The sequence below is a fragment of the Rissa tridactyla genome, chromosome 1 (assembly GCF_028500815.1).
Source record: "Rissa tridactyla isolate bRisTri1 chromosome 1, bRisTri1.patW.cur.20221130, whole genome shotgun sequence".
Taxonomy (NCBI): domain Eukaryota; kingdom Metazoa; phylum Chordata; class Aves; order Charadriiformes; family Laridae; genus Rissa; species Rissa tridactyla.
Genome location: NC_071466.1, coordinates 134,127,015 through 134,142,652, shown reverse-complemented (window position 1 = coordinate 134,142,652; position 15,638 = coordinate 134,127,015). Strand labels below are relative to the sequence as shown.

The window sequence follows — 15,638 nt, the reverse complement described above, 5'->3', positions numbered from 1 at the left end:
TAACCAGATGATCAAACAAGACAGAGGAAATCCAAGAATGGACCTTTGATTCCACTCGGTATGCCAAAAAATGAAAAAACAGTGTAGATCGATGACTAGGATATTAAGGATACCATTACTTAAGAATGTAAGAGCAGTTCAGTATCTTGACTATGATATCAGGATCTTGACTATGACTGCTCAATTTGAAAAGAGAACTGGAAGGAGTTCAGGTTATTCTTTATTTCTGCCACCAGATCAAAAGACTAGATAATTCACATGGTAAGTTCCCATGTGAGTGGGATCACAGATCCCCAGCAATGTGTGGACAAACCATTGAGTTGCTAAGATGGAACACATAGACTGCAGTCCAATGCAACACCAACAGTACAGTATCATTAGAGTTATATAATAAATGACAGGATAATTTTACAGCATGAGCATCCAGATCCACAAAAGACTTTAACACCTGAATGCCCAAGCCTGTGATCCATAGCTCCCCATCTGAGCTATTTAGGTAAGAGGATATAGTTTTTTAAGATTTTGTTGACTGAGGAAATATTATAAACATAAAATGTTCTCATTTACCTTCAAGATCAATATTATTGTAGCCCCTGTCGGTGTGACCAGTTCCCCGACCAGCCGGAGGTTATCTTCAGCAGTCACATAGGATATGTTAGAAACTGATAAAGATTGGAGCCATAAGGCTTCATTTAAGCTGTCCCAGTGGTGATCAATACAAACAAATCCTCCTTATGGTATAGCTTCTGTCATAGTTCTCAGTGTTATTATGAAACTCTGCAGCCTGGAGAACTGAGGAGGACTTAGGCTAGGAGAACTTATTTAGGTCTCAACTGCTAACAGAAGATGTCTACCTAATTATCTCACAGTCAGGTTCACAGTTGTAGACAACCTAGTAGCAGATGATTTTGAGAGGTTCTGGGCATTTTAACTGCCAAAGAATTCACCTGGAATTGTGGATACCTACTCCACAGAATATGGCCATGGATATTTCATGTTGTCCATTGAACTGGGGCACTAAAAATCACAAGCAGTTTTCAAAGTGCTAGCTTTTTCTCTTCCATGACTCTCTTTCTTCATCTGTAAAATGGAAATAAATCATCAGTTTCTGAGAGGTATTGGTAAGCAGAGCTCTCCATTAACACTTTTACATACCTTTCACACACAAGAACAAGAAGAGAATGAGGAAAGAGGTTTTGAATAAAAAAGGCAGACTAATACAGAATCACGTAATAGCCACTTGTTCAGCTACTCCACATGTGGGGGACCTGTCCCCTGTCTTGACTATATCATGTAGCCTAAATGTCCCCAGAACTGGAAGTAGCCAGCTGTAGAATACCTTAATGTTTTGGACTGTGTTGTAGGATTTAAAAGTGTGCTTCTCAGGAGGAAGTGCTACTTCTTCCTTTGTAGTGACGCACTATGACTATGAGAAATATTGGATCCCTAAATAATGGGCGATCTATTGCAGTGTCATGCTGAGTTTCAATGTAGGGCATAAAAGCTTATTCAGGAAACCCAAATATGCTTCTAGGACATACTGAAGCCTATGCTGCCTTGTTATTTTGACCTGGGAAAGTTAGGGTGAAGCTCTTGAGTCACTCCATTACGTCTGCAGAGTGTCAGTCTTTTGCAGTCATTCCCAACCTTGGTGGCTGACACTAAGGACTCCCTGTGTAAGCTTAGTCACTTTGGGATATGAAGGGGACAAGAAGAATCAGACACGTGCAGCAGTTTCTGCACATGTATTGTATTGTCTCTTTAATCTATTTTGGTGCTGTCTTGAAGTTTCAGAGGTCGGTAAATGCAGCACATGGTGAAGCAGATCATGTAGAGCACAAAACACAACCAGTATACAGAAACAGCTACTTCCATATTTATTCCACTTCAGACTCACCAGCTCAGTGACAGGAGTAAGATCAAGGATCACCTGGGCCTCAGAAAAGAAACCAGACTAAATTTACATTGTCAATCAGGAGAAGAGTAACCTATGAACAACTCACCCCAGACTGGGAAGACAGTTATTGCCAAAGTTATCAAAACCCAAAATCATAGAATATCACAGAATGATGAAGATGAAGGTAAACCTTCCAGTCTTAGCTGTACCTCACTCTTACTGTCAAACACGAATGATCAAAATGCCACAGGCAGAGAAAGACTAATAGAAAAAGCAACAGTTTTTCTCACTGGCCTATTCACTCCTTTACTGCCACTACACCTATTTAAAGACCCGGTGTACTCACTAGATAAACACTGCCGTAATAACATCAGAGGAAGAAAATAGGATAAGGGGGCACTTAGGAGGAAAAGAGGACACTGGTACCAGGCCATTCTTGGACATTCAGCCCAAATTCCTCTGAGATTATGCCAGTTGTGATGTTCCACTGTAACAGCTGCACTCCTAGCTTTCAACATGTGGACAGTTCTAATATTCTGGGCTATTTAGAAAGTGTGCAAGACTTTCTCGGTGAAAGAAGAAGTTAGAGATCAAATAATATACTTCTGTCTTCATTGTGTCGATGATAAATTCCAAGAGAGAATCTTCCCATGAGTCAAACTCACTGAGGTCATACAAGATGGAGGTCGGGGGCCAAAATTTCACTGGACATGTTTTCTTTTCTGCATGAGGTGCTGAAATATCTAATTAATGAGGTGGGAACAATTGAAACAATAAAAACATTTACTTAAACCAATTGGCTTTATAGTCTCCCCAGATTTACCAACTGCCTTGCTCTCCTGCGAAGGGAAAACAGAACTTGTCAGTCTCTGGTGTTAGTTTCTCAGGCTCAGCCTCAGTTTCTCAGGCTAAGTAAGCTGATCGGGGTCAATAGCAAGGTGGACAGACTTCCAAAAATCCCCATGTATTACAAGCACTACCAGTTTAACAGAGGTCCTCTTTTCCCTCATCCAGGATTAACCCAAGCCCTTGCTGTAATGCTAGGTGATTAGTAATAGAAGTTTTGTCTCCTAAGTCACCACTGACCAGACTGGTGCTGTGATACATGGTAGGATAACTTGTCAATGATGATGCAGGGGTTGAGAAGTTCTCTCTGGATCAGCACAGGTCCAGTCATAGCACTTTTTACCTTGGGCAGCTGCATTTCTGCAGCTCCCATACACACGTAATCCATCAACTCCTTCAGTTCAGGAGGTGATACAGTGGCAACAGTTTTAGGTAATAGCCTAACAGTTTTAGGCTATTCACACACTCACTATCGTGTTGCCTTCCATGCCTGCTAGCTTGAATGGAGTGAGTTGCTTGTTGTTAGGAATCTGGTCCAGGGCTTCCTGCTCCATGTTATTGCTCTCATAAGAAAGGATGAGGTTGTATATCTGACAGGCAAAGGTCTTGTTGGGTTGAAGAACCAGCATATGGATAACAGTGTTACCTGTAGAGGTCTGACAGAAAATGAGACCTTTTATGAAACAATAAGATGAAACCCCTTATCTCCTAACTAAGGCAGACTCTCAGGTAGTCCCTACTCAGCTTCAGTAATAGCCATTTCTTAGTAACCTGCACCAACTCAGTGCACTACAAACACATCCACTTTAAAACCTAAGGATGGCAGCTGCCTTGTAGAGACCTTCAATATACAAAAAAGAAATAAATCAAAAAAGTAGTTTGCTGGTGACTTGAAGTAGATGTGATAGAATATCAGTACAAGAGCCTCTTTCCTTTCTGATTTAGGACTAGTCAGTTTGCAACTGAGCCTTTCTCTGTCTAGGTAGCTCTAGTATCACAGCCTCTCCAGAGCAGTTTGTTTTCTCCCCTTGGTTTTCAGTTGGTATTGTTGATACCTTTGAAATTCCAGTCTTGGGCATAATTTTTCATATGCGCATCCCTACAGTGTTGTGCCTTGTCATAAGGGACAGATTTTGCTGAGCTGAAACTAATATTCTTTCACAAAGGACATCAACAGAACTTAGACTTCTGGAAACTGGAGAGATCAGCTGTCCATTACTGATTTACAGATTGTCTTCAGAAACCTTGACATGGACCAGACTCTTCTGGAAGGGCCATATACTGTGTAAAATTCATGACCATCCTTCTTTACTGTTTTTCACTTGACTGTTTGAACCTCACACTTTAGCACTCTTAAAGTGAAGTGATAGCACTCAGAAACAGTTTGGGAAAATGGGATAGCACATCATTTAAGCAAATCTGAAAGAAGTTATTGAACACTTCTTACCCAAGGAGTCTTGTCTTGTGCTCTGATATCAGCTCAATTTTCAATGAGTAAATACACAATTTCCTCACTCCCAGCACAGTCAGCGAAAGATCAAATATGTTTTCCTGAAGAACAGTTACAAGAAATGCAGGAAATAACATGAAGTTAAACAAAACTAATAAAAAAGTCAGAAAAACTCTGTGTCAAAAAATGTCTCCATTTACACACTACCACTTAATTTGAAATTCCCACAACAACATTCCAAATTATTTGCTGAAGGTGAAAGCAGCAGAGGAATGTAGAGGTTTTGCCTGAGAAAGACAGAAAATTATTTTGACGAGAATCAAGTCATAGCAAAGAGTAAAGGCAGAGCAAATGAAAGATGTATGTTCTTCAGAGGAGAAGGCGGAGGGAGAAAGAAGATCTTCCAGGCTGGGCCTGAAGAACATAAGACACAAACAACGAGCAAATCCAGGAAGAATTTTGAAACTGAGAAATTGCTTTGGACCTACAGCCTCAGAATGAACAAAAACGCAGCAAAACTTTTGAGAACAGGGCTAACTAGATTCCACTTCTCTGGGCAACCTGCTCCAGTGCTTTATCACCCTCACGGTAAAAAATTGTTTCCTGATGTTCAGACGGAACCTCCTGTGTTTTAGTTTGTGCTGATTGCTTTTTGTTCTGTCACTGTGCACCTCTTAAAAGAGCCTGGCTCTACCTTCTTTAAAGCATCCCTCCAGATTTCTGTACATGTCGAACAGCCCCAGGTCTCTCAGCCTTGCCTCATAGGGGTGAAGCTCCAGTAACCTAAATTGTCTTAGTGGCGTTTTGTTGGACTTCATGCAGCAGCTCCACCCAGAACTGGGCACAGGACTCCAGGTGTGGCCTCACCAGAGCTGAGTAGAAGGGCATAATCACCTCCCTTGATCTGCTGGCAGCATTCCTCCTAATCAGACCAAGGTACCATTAGATTTTTTTGTGGCAGGGGCACATTTCCGGCTCATGTTCAACTTGGTGTCCATCAGGACCCCCAGGTCCTTTTCTGCAAAGCCACATAGCCAGAGGCATGATTTATAACAGGTTTTTTTTCAGGGTTTCTTTTTTCGTATAGGAGTGAAAGAAGGAATTCCCCTTTGATCTTACGGGATGGAGAGAAAGAACCATTCGTACAATGACATGCAAGCAGAAGCATAACAAAGAAAAGACTCTATTATTTACAAACATCAGAAAGGACAAACAAGAAGGGAAAGGAATAGTTTATATTAATCTTAACTCCTTCGTATAATCTTAGCTCCGACTATGGTCTCTATTAACAGGGCAAAACAGAACTACTCAGTATTCATTAAGACAAGTTCATCATGTACAGAGAAGCAGTGCAAGGCCTACGTCCCACTTCATTCTTATTTTATAGTGTGAGTAGGATGTAAAGGAGTTGATAAGCCTCCTAATGGCTCTATTTACACAGATTATTTTTTTCCTCATAAAAGTAGTTCACTTAAAATGCCTTTGCTTCAATGAAATGTCACTATATTTACAGTGAAGTAATTAAGAGTAAGATCAGACCACCATCTGTAGCAAAATTTATCTGAAAAATGTCTAACTCTCCAAAAATTTGCATTCATTAAACAAGTACATGGAAAGATAAGTGACCCTCTTTTGGAAGCTTTCATGCTTTCTCAATCTGAAATTAGACAATGGACCAGTAGCTGTTTTAGAGGACAATGTTGAAAACTCAATGGGGTGGAAAGATCTATGATACTGGTTTCAGTAGGAGTAAATTTTAATGTTATTGGGAGAGAAATTAAAGTAGAAGTTTAATATACACATATGTACATGCACATATAACTTCCATGTACATACATATACCCAACACAGGTATATACATACATACACACCACAGATGTCTGACTGATAAAGAACTGAAGGGTCTGTATAAAAAGTAGTAGTAAATTTCACTCCTAAACTTATTTTCTTACACTGATAGATCATGGCATTGACAATTACTAAGTAAATTGGCCAGATCATTGTCTAACAGAAATCAACTAATGACATTTATTGCACTATTCCAGTTTTTATCAAATGACAGTTCAGACCAGTAGCACTTAAGGGAAAAACCCAACTTTATAGAGAGAAGAAATATGACCAGCAAGTTAAAGAATTTTGAGAAATCAAAACAGAAATGAAATACGGAAATGAAAACAGGTTTGGGTTTGCATTCTTTTCCATCTGTCCTGCAGAGATTTTCTGCTCTTCAGGGGTAATTCAGATTAACAGTACAATGAAAAGATGATTCCGTCCTGCACCAAGTCATGATGCTGATCTCACATCTTCTCTGTCTTGCCAAATCCTGGCAGCAGATGTCTTCCAACATTTCAGGGAGTGTTTTTTTATTATACACAGATTGATGCTTTGTGTCAAGAGCAAGCCTTACTGACTGTTAGCAAACATATAATTCTTCTTTGCTTTTTCTGCTCTAGTTCTAAGTGACCAGTGCTTTGTCTGCTAATTGACTAATATTCTGTATCTCAAATTCTGTACTATCACAAATATTTCCTAATACTCAGACTACACTTTTGCTTATCAAATTTCAATCCTTTACTTTTTGTTATATTTTCTGAGACCTTTTTGAAAAATTGCTCTCTATGGTTGTCGTATGCTTCTTTGAAGCATATGATGAGGTGATGAGATGAGATGATGAGATGAGGTGAGGTGAGATGAGAAGCGGTGACAGGATATGACGTGATGTGACATGAAGACTATAGGAAAGAAGAGCAGAAAGAAATAGATTCACGTGAGAAAGAAATAGGAAAGACAGATGACTAAATCATAAGTCTCTGTGCAGTCTGAAACAATGATCTTTAATTTCAAAATGGTAGATAAATTCTGTGAATATTTTATATATATATATATATATACTTTCTGACAGTAACATTTTAAGTGAACAATATCACTGACACAAAGCCATCTGCATTATATTAAGGGACAAACCATATCAAATATCAAATATTTCCTTACAACACATGTGGACCCACAGAAGAACAGTTCCATTTGAGAAGAAAACATTATTCAACAGTATGGATACATTTGCACATTCTACACTTTTGTTCTTCAGATAATTTTTATGCTGACTTTAGTTTGGTATTACTTTCCACACACAGCAGAATTTCATATTGCATAATTCCATTCATAGTTGAGGTTGCTGAATGTTTTAATAGTTGGACATGGAAGAGCTGATGCTCTTGGGCACAAGAGAAAGCACGGTATGAAGTTTCAGATTAGTTGTATTAGTGCTGTAATGGGTGATAGTTAATGACTACATTAACAGCTCTTGTCAATATCATTATATTACAGACTCAACACCCAGGATTAAAGTTTGGTCCTTCTTTTAACTGTATCAGGCTAACTGCAGGCTCAGACAGGCATTTCTCCATGGGTAACAGTTCCACTTCAGTACATGGACTAAAGATTACTTCCTTTTTTAACGAAGACCAAACCTATGGAGCAAAGGTCTCTGACAAGATTTGCCTTCCTTGGCAATTCTGAAGTTAGGGCTTATGGAAGACACGTGGATGTGCTACTGATTAGACAGATTGATAGAAAGAGGAAGAAAAGGAGCACAGATGCAAAGACACCCAGCTAGCATGTCACGGATGAAAACATCACAGCAGTTTAGGCCACAGGTAAATACCAAAGTAGATGAGATGGTAACTGTTGTGTCTGAAAACTTATCCCGTGGCCCGAGGATTCTTGACATCAGCTCCCTTTTCCATTCTTGCCTTCACCAAACTGATGGTTTCATTCACCACAGCAATGTGAAGAGCAGTCTCCCCTGTAATACACAATTTGCTTGTTGTCTATCATAGCATACCAAATGTGCCAGAAGCACTACAACAATTAGACATCCACAGCACAGCCACAGGCATTTTATCAGTGGAAAACTGAGAGATACTTGGTAAAATACAGGATTTAAAGAAATTTCCATGGGAATGAGTAACGAATATCCATGGAACTGGGGACATGAAGTGTATGATTTCTCTAGAGTCTTGAAATTCTCAATTCAGACTCTCATCTCATTTACATGTTAGGAGTGACTTTGTAGAAGACAATCTGGATTTTGTCCTGTGAGAGGGACCACAGGATCTGGCCTAGTTTTTCAGCCATGCAGTCTTTAATTTGTTTTGACCTGAAGGCAGATACTACAACTGTGAAATGACTTGCCACTCAGAATGAATGATATTCATACTCAGCATTTCTCAAAGTGTTTTAGCACCTTGTTTATTCCACTTACGTTCCTACTCACATTTTTATGCTTCTGTAATAACTTCTGTGTGAGTATCTCAAGCATTGGAAATGTTCACCAAATTTTACATCAGCCTTTGTTTACAACTCTGAAATAATTCACGGTATTTTGCAGATGGAGAAACTGGGACATAGAGAAATGAAGCCCATTGTTCAGAGACAGGCAAATGACCAGAGCTAGGTTTCCCACATAAATCACTGTATTTGCTACTTCTTTTCAGTCTTTTTCTGAAATAAGGGGATTCAATTCTCACACAATGTACAGAGTTGCTACAAAACCATTCTAAAAAAGCGGCATCCTCCTTGAAAAATTCACAGAGTTAAATGTAACGTTCACACTGAAATTTAGGCAAAACAACTGGATCAGTACTGCTGCTCCTGAGGGCTACATGAATGTACAAGAAATTCAGATGCGTTCTCCTCTCATTGAGTGTGTTTGGTCAGGGAGGAGGCTCCTCCCCAGGGCTGCTTACATTGTTTCCTCTGGCATGTCTCTGTGTAGCAACAACTGTGAGAATGAACTTCCGACAGGAAAAGCATCATTTTATGAATCCATACTGCTTCTTGAAGCACTGAAACATATCTGCAGAGGTTATCAAGAAGTGATCTTGCTCAACTATCAATCCAGACAAATCAAATGGGAATGAGAAATGGGGAAAAAAGGCTGAGAACAGGATATATTGTAAGGACAAAATAAACTTCTGGGCTACTTAGGTCAGCATATATACACAGTTTTTTTAGATCAGTGTAGGTACACAGTTCACTTCTTGGAATGAGAGCAGAGTATCCAGAGGTGTCAAGCAACCGAGTCAGGGGACAATAAAATCAAACGTCCTTGAGTAGATAAGTTTCACTGGCTGTTTGGGATCCTGAGTGATTCTCTAAGATGGATCTGGACCATTATTGGACCGTTTTGGACCATTTGGGTGTTCTGACACTCTCCTTTCAGCTCATCATTTTTACCTGCTTACAGCTCAGATGTCATTACTTCATTGACAAGCTCCAGGGATGCCTCCATCACAGCCTGAGCAGCATCCACATTGCCGTACCTGGCAGCCACATGAAGGGCTGTCTCCTTCATTGCACCTAGTGACACAATAGTAAGTTAACCACCTCAGTGCTGAATGCCCACCATTCAGCTGTTTCCACTCCACCCTGGCAAGTTTATTCTCTGCCACAGTTGCAGCCCTGAGCCCGTTATCCAAACATGCTGACCCCAGAAGTTTTCTTCTCAAAAGTATTTCAGACAAGGCTAGTATAGGAAGGGGCACTACCACTCTAATGCATACCACAGGCTTTACAAGCAAGAAGTTTCTGAATAGCTTGCACGTCATTATCCTTCGAGGCCTGGAGCAGGGGAGATTCCCGGAGCCTGGAACAATAAAAATTCCCCATTCATAATCTTAAAAAAAAAAAAAAAGTGATAATAGGAAACTAGTTTTGCTGCATCAGCAAAACAGACTTGGTTAGAGGCTTTTGTTCTTAAGATATCAGACACTTTTGAGAACTGTCAAGACACATACATGAATGATCCACCTTTTAAAGGTCAGACATTTTGTATAACCAGAAGATCTATAATTCCGCTTTTAAATGACTAGAGAGCTGATGAAAACATCACAGAGGAAATATGATTCTCACTCGGGTGGTAATTTAGCATTCCAGGGTAATTGCACATTTACTGTACTTGACTAGCTTTTGTACAAGGTGTCAAATTACCTTCAATCTTACACTGTCAGGCCTCAGCATTTTTTAGCAGGCGACATCTGAGATCCATGCAGAAATTGCACATATTCCCTGCATTATTTCTGGATTTTTGTTCCCATTTCAAGTTCATCAGCCAGTCTCAAGTAGGCTGGATCATTGATTCTTGTCATAATACAAAATTCAGTAACCAAATCCTTTCTTTCTGACAGATGGAAATACACTGGCAGAACACAAACTGTCTCTTTGACTCCCAGCCCTCTGCTCTAACCAGGAAACTTGCGTAGAAAAAGAATCCTAATTAAATATGCAAACCTTTCATCTTGCTCCATCCCAGCATGGGAGCTTCAGCTGAATACAATGCATAATGATCCCTCTGGAAAGTTTGAAAATAAAGACATCATTGTTAACAGAAATAAATAATTTTTAAGAAAAATAAAGATTGGCTGCATGCCCATTGCAATTATCTCTGATGCTGAGAGCCACAGGGGTTCTGTCTGTCTGTAACCAGCCAACTTAATCTGCCAAAATGAAAAAAAGAAAGAAAGAATCTTCTTCTTCATCAGCTTATTAACTTAAGTAAAATAAGGTGATACCCTAAGGAAATGTACTAACAACATGCAGCATCATGCTTTTCATAAGGAGAGAATGAAAACCACTCCGCCTGCTTTTAATGGGGCAGGCTGTGCTTAAGAAAATGAGAAGTCAAGCCTGAAGTTACTGGCAAACCTGCTGAAAGGGCAAGACTGGGGTAACAGAGGATCTTGCCAACAGGTATTACACCACGGCTATACAAGGTTGAAGAACTAAATTAGGAAAAGGGCTATGTCTCTCTGCTGACCTGCGTCTGCAAAACAGCATGCAGAAACCGAAGACGAAAGAGCAGAAAGGATGCAGAAGAATACAGGAGTATGCTTGAATATATGGTCAACACTTGTTCAGCACTCGTTGGCATTGCGTAACACTAGGTAGTGCTGTCAGCTACTCATCTTTGCTGGCAATGCAATACCTGATTTATTAAAATGATAGATAAGATAAAATGGTTGTAATAGTTCCTTAATTGTTCAGTGGGTAATATAAACATCTGCAGTTACAATCCAGTACCTCTGTTTCACTGCCTCACAATGCCCAAGGAAATAAAGGTATTAAGTGTGAGTATTTGCATGCTAGTCTCAGTGAAACATTGAAAGACGACATAGGGCTCATCATTTATGCTAAATCTATTGTGGAAGGTGGGCCCTGATCTTCCAGAAGTATCCCAGAAAAAGATGGGAGAAATCTTTCTACCAAATCTTGTATGTTCCCTTCACATGTTTCCCCTTGGTTTCCATATACTTCATAGGAAAGGAGCCTGCTCTGAAGTCGTTACAGCTTCTCTCTATGCATACAGACTATGATGTCTTCAGTGATTAGGAATAGGCAGCAATGTAGATGGCAGAAACTAGCGCTCTCCTCCAGGAGGAGCATGGAATAATAGTTCAACAAACAAATAGCTTTCATTCTTCAATGAGTCAAGATGAAAATTCTAGGCTGAGATTGCAGCTGCAGAAGGCATACAAGATATACAGAGACTGAAAAAGAAACAGTTCTCCCACAAAATGCAATTTTAGGATTCCCCTTCAACCTGTAGTTGGTTGCCTGAGCTAACTGTAGAAGGAACAGTTTGTTCATGCAAGGCAGGTAATAGACGACATTTCTCATTTCAAAATCTTTGAATGTTCCTCAGTTTAGTAGGTTCTTCAGGAATATTGATGAAGCCTTCACAGTCACCATCCCTTCCTGACAGTTGTTACTCCCAGACAAAGTCAAGAATGAACTAAAGGTGTTGAACCTGAATGTTTGCCAAAGAATCGGCAGGCTGGAAATCTGCAATATCTCTGTGCAATGTTTATTTAGGGAGGAGATTCCAGTCTCCTGGGTTATCACTTGGAGTTCAGCAGTTCAAAACAAAATACATCTAAACGGACTATGTTCAGTCTAGCAAAAGAGAATGGAAGTCCTAAGAGTCACCATGCAGTAGCTGTTCACCATATAGAATCTTCTCTGGATGGTTTCTGGTCAGGGAAATATCCAAAGCATTCTTCTATCCCAGGTGCAGCTATACAGCAGATGCACTGCACAGAACAGGACTTGAGCACATGAAATGCCTTGAGGCTGATGGCTGAAATCCAAGGGAGGGAGATGGCCCAAGGAATACTGTAGGTTACTATACATCTAAAAGGTGAGAGTGAGAAATCAGAGAGCTGACAAGAGCCAGCTGGCTCTACTGTTCAGGTTGCTTTTACACTCTCTCCAGAATTGACTCTAAGAAGTCTCTGAGAATACTGTAAAATCTCTGCAAAATTAATACAGTCCAAAACTAATTCACCTCCTGCTTCAGACTTCACAACAGATCACATCATCTGCAAATTTCTGTGAAGACACAAAGAAGACATTGGGCAGAAAAGGCTTTCCTCTCTAGCTAATATTCTCTAGACCCACAAAGGACATGCTCTGCTTTGCAAAAAATTGCTACCTCCAAAGGGGATTGTTGAGGTTCTTCTGTCCCCCAATAGTCAGAGTATAAGGTGGGAGGCCTGAATCTAATTCAGACCATTCAATTAGAATTTTTAGAAATGGAATTAGTATATCTCTGAGGTTAAAGTGGATTTGATGCCTTTATGAAAAATTGAGTCTGAACTATGTGTAAGATAAGGAAAGAATCTGGAAGCTGATTACAGAATAATTAAATATTTGAATGTGGAGTTGCAGGAAATAAAAAAATGGTCAAAAGTCAAACTTGAAAAGAAAATTTATCTCAGAAGAAAATATACATGAAAGTCTGGAATGTTATTTCATTGTGATCTACCCTGGATAGTCCAAAATCACACTTTCTTCTGGGGCTTCTGTGCTTGAGGTGACTGTTTCATAGACTTAGAGAGCTGTAATTGGGCAGAAGGATCTCTTGTCATCCTGCCTGAATCTTCTGGGTTTGCCTAATTGCTTCCTTTAGTTCTCTGTGTTCTTCCAGACCACCCTAAACAATTTCGATTGCTTTAAGGATAAGAGCGCTGTCTATACAACTTTACCTTTGTCTTAAAATTGTTTGTACCTATGCCTAATGTGCTCTCCTTCTTTATTCTTGACAGGTTGTTCATGATACTAAAATGCCTAAAATGAATTTTTAAAGCCCACCATTAAAATTTTGTGAAGATGCAGTATATGTAATATCCCTGAATTAATACATTAATGAAACTTCAGTAAAATATATTATATATTATTTGGAATAATTTTTAAACCAGGTGCTCTTCATCTGATTGGATATGTGCACTTAAGGCTGGATAATTGCATAGATCTGATGAACTTGTCTAACAGGACTCTGAAAGAGTGTGTATGTGTTGATTCACTACCTATGAAGTGTCCAGGAATTAAGACGTTCCTTTCTTTTATTATGGAAGCTTATTTTTAGCATGCTAAAGTTTTCTTCAAAGGAATTAATCTATCCACAGAAAAATAGAAGCCCACAACTGGAAAAGGTAAAAACACATGGTTAATGAGCTAGGGTTCTTCAGGGTTTCTATTCCTATAGTCATTTTAGAAGCAGCAGAAAGGCTGGTGAGAATTTTCACCCTTCAGTGAGCTAGGAAAATGACTTGATCAATCTTTAGACATGCAACTGTTCATAAAAGTCATTCTGCTGATGAGAGGATTTCTTGCTGTTTCTTCCTCTGAGAAATACGTATGTTATGAAAGCGGCCTGTTTATTACTTACATGCTAAATAGTCCGTTTTCACAATTTACCTTCCCTTTGGCATTGGCGATCTAACTTTTCCAGATAGGCTAACTAGCCTAACAGCCTAAATAAGATTGTTCTTGTTGAGGTAATTTTCAAATACAAAAAAAAAAAAAAAAAGACAAGCTTGAATCAAATATTATCTTCTCTGCTTTAGATAGCTAGTTAGAAATAATCCACTTGCTCAATGAAGTGAACAATTTTGAAACATTTTAGGTGGGAATTCTATTTATTGTTACGTGTCTGAATAACAGTTTGGGGAAAAAAAATAGAAGGGAAACTAAAAATATGCCATTAAGGTGTTCAAGGCTAAGTCCCACATCAGGAATGGAACTAACTTAAGCCTCACTTCAGGCCAGGGACCGACTGACTGACGGGGACAGCTCTGCAACAAGACTTTCAACTTGAATGTGCGTCAGCAGTATAGTGTGCCTTTGGGATAATGCCGTTTATCTGCTTGGTGTGATGTATTAGGAAAAGCACAGCCATCAGGGTAAGAGAAATTATTATTTGCCTCAGCACAGATGAGGTTGCATCAAGAAAAAAGTCTTGGGTTGAGCTCTGCAGTACAAGAGAGACAATGATGAAGTGGAGCGAGTACAGTTAACAATCATTATGATGCTTAGGGTGCTGGAGCACATGACACATGAGGAGAGGCTGAGGATGGCTAGTTTGTTCAGCTTGGAGAAGCCCGGGGGAGATATAATTACTATCTTCCAATACCCATGGGGGGAGGAAAAAAAATGAGGAGTCAAACTCTTCTCAGAACAACGCAGTGAAAGAGAGAGGTGACAGGAACATGTTGCATTAAGGGAAATTCTGAAAGAGCATGAGGAAAAATTTCTTCTCCTGAGGGTGGTTCTGGCTCTGCACTAGAAAAGGTACCCAGAGATCCTGGGGAATCTAGATTCTTTGAGATGTTCGGAAGCCACCTGAACAGCCTGATCTGTCTTTGGAGTCACTCCTGCTGTAAACTAGGATTTGGAGTAGAAAATTCCAGAGCAGAAACCACCAAAGGTCCTTTCCCATGTAAATATTTGTATAATGGAACTAGGTTAATTATTTCCCTCCCCAACCCTTGAATCTTGTCTCTAAATCAACTATTTTTTCCAAGTAATAAAAGCCTAATTTTGAGAATGGTTAAAAAATTATAATTTCAGTAAAGAAATGTTTAATATATTTTAATTAAAAATATAATGAAGAGTGTCAAAGCACCACGTGCCTGGTACTTCCATGCTCTAAAATAATACTGCTAATCTGTAGTGAAGTTCCAGTCAATGGAGGAAGAGAACAGGGAGAAACTCCCTGCTTCTTTGTCCTTCCTACCTTTCAAGAGAGAAACTAATCTCAGCTCATGCCTCACTAGACTTATCTTCATTATTCCCAGACATGTTTGATTGATTGTGCTACTTGCCAATTATTCATATTAAGATGACTCAAGCAATGAGGTTCTGTCACTTCTCTTGGAAGCACATGGCAATTTAAAGGCTTCTTATTGTTTCATTATTAAACCATAAAGCAATCATTAAAGCCTGAAGGTTGGTCACTAATTATGATTTCATCTTGACTGTCAGACAGCCTTTCCAAATTTTGAAGCTATCATTCCATGTATGTTTGTTTAAATACTCCAACAATGTCACAATACGTAAACAACAACAGAACTTCAGGCCTCCAAAGTCGCATAGCCCAGCCTTGCT

At 39.4% G+C, this 15,638-nt stretch overlaps 1 pseudogene; it reads right to left on the bottom strand.

Moving 5' to 3' along the window:
• Positions 1 to 1,761: 1,761 nt before the first annotated feature.
• On the bottom strand, positions 1,762 to 13,963 carry LOC128906050 (transient receptor potential cation channel subfamily V member 6-like; annotated as a pseudogene).
• Positions 13,964 to 15,638: the final 1,675 nt, after the last annotated feature.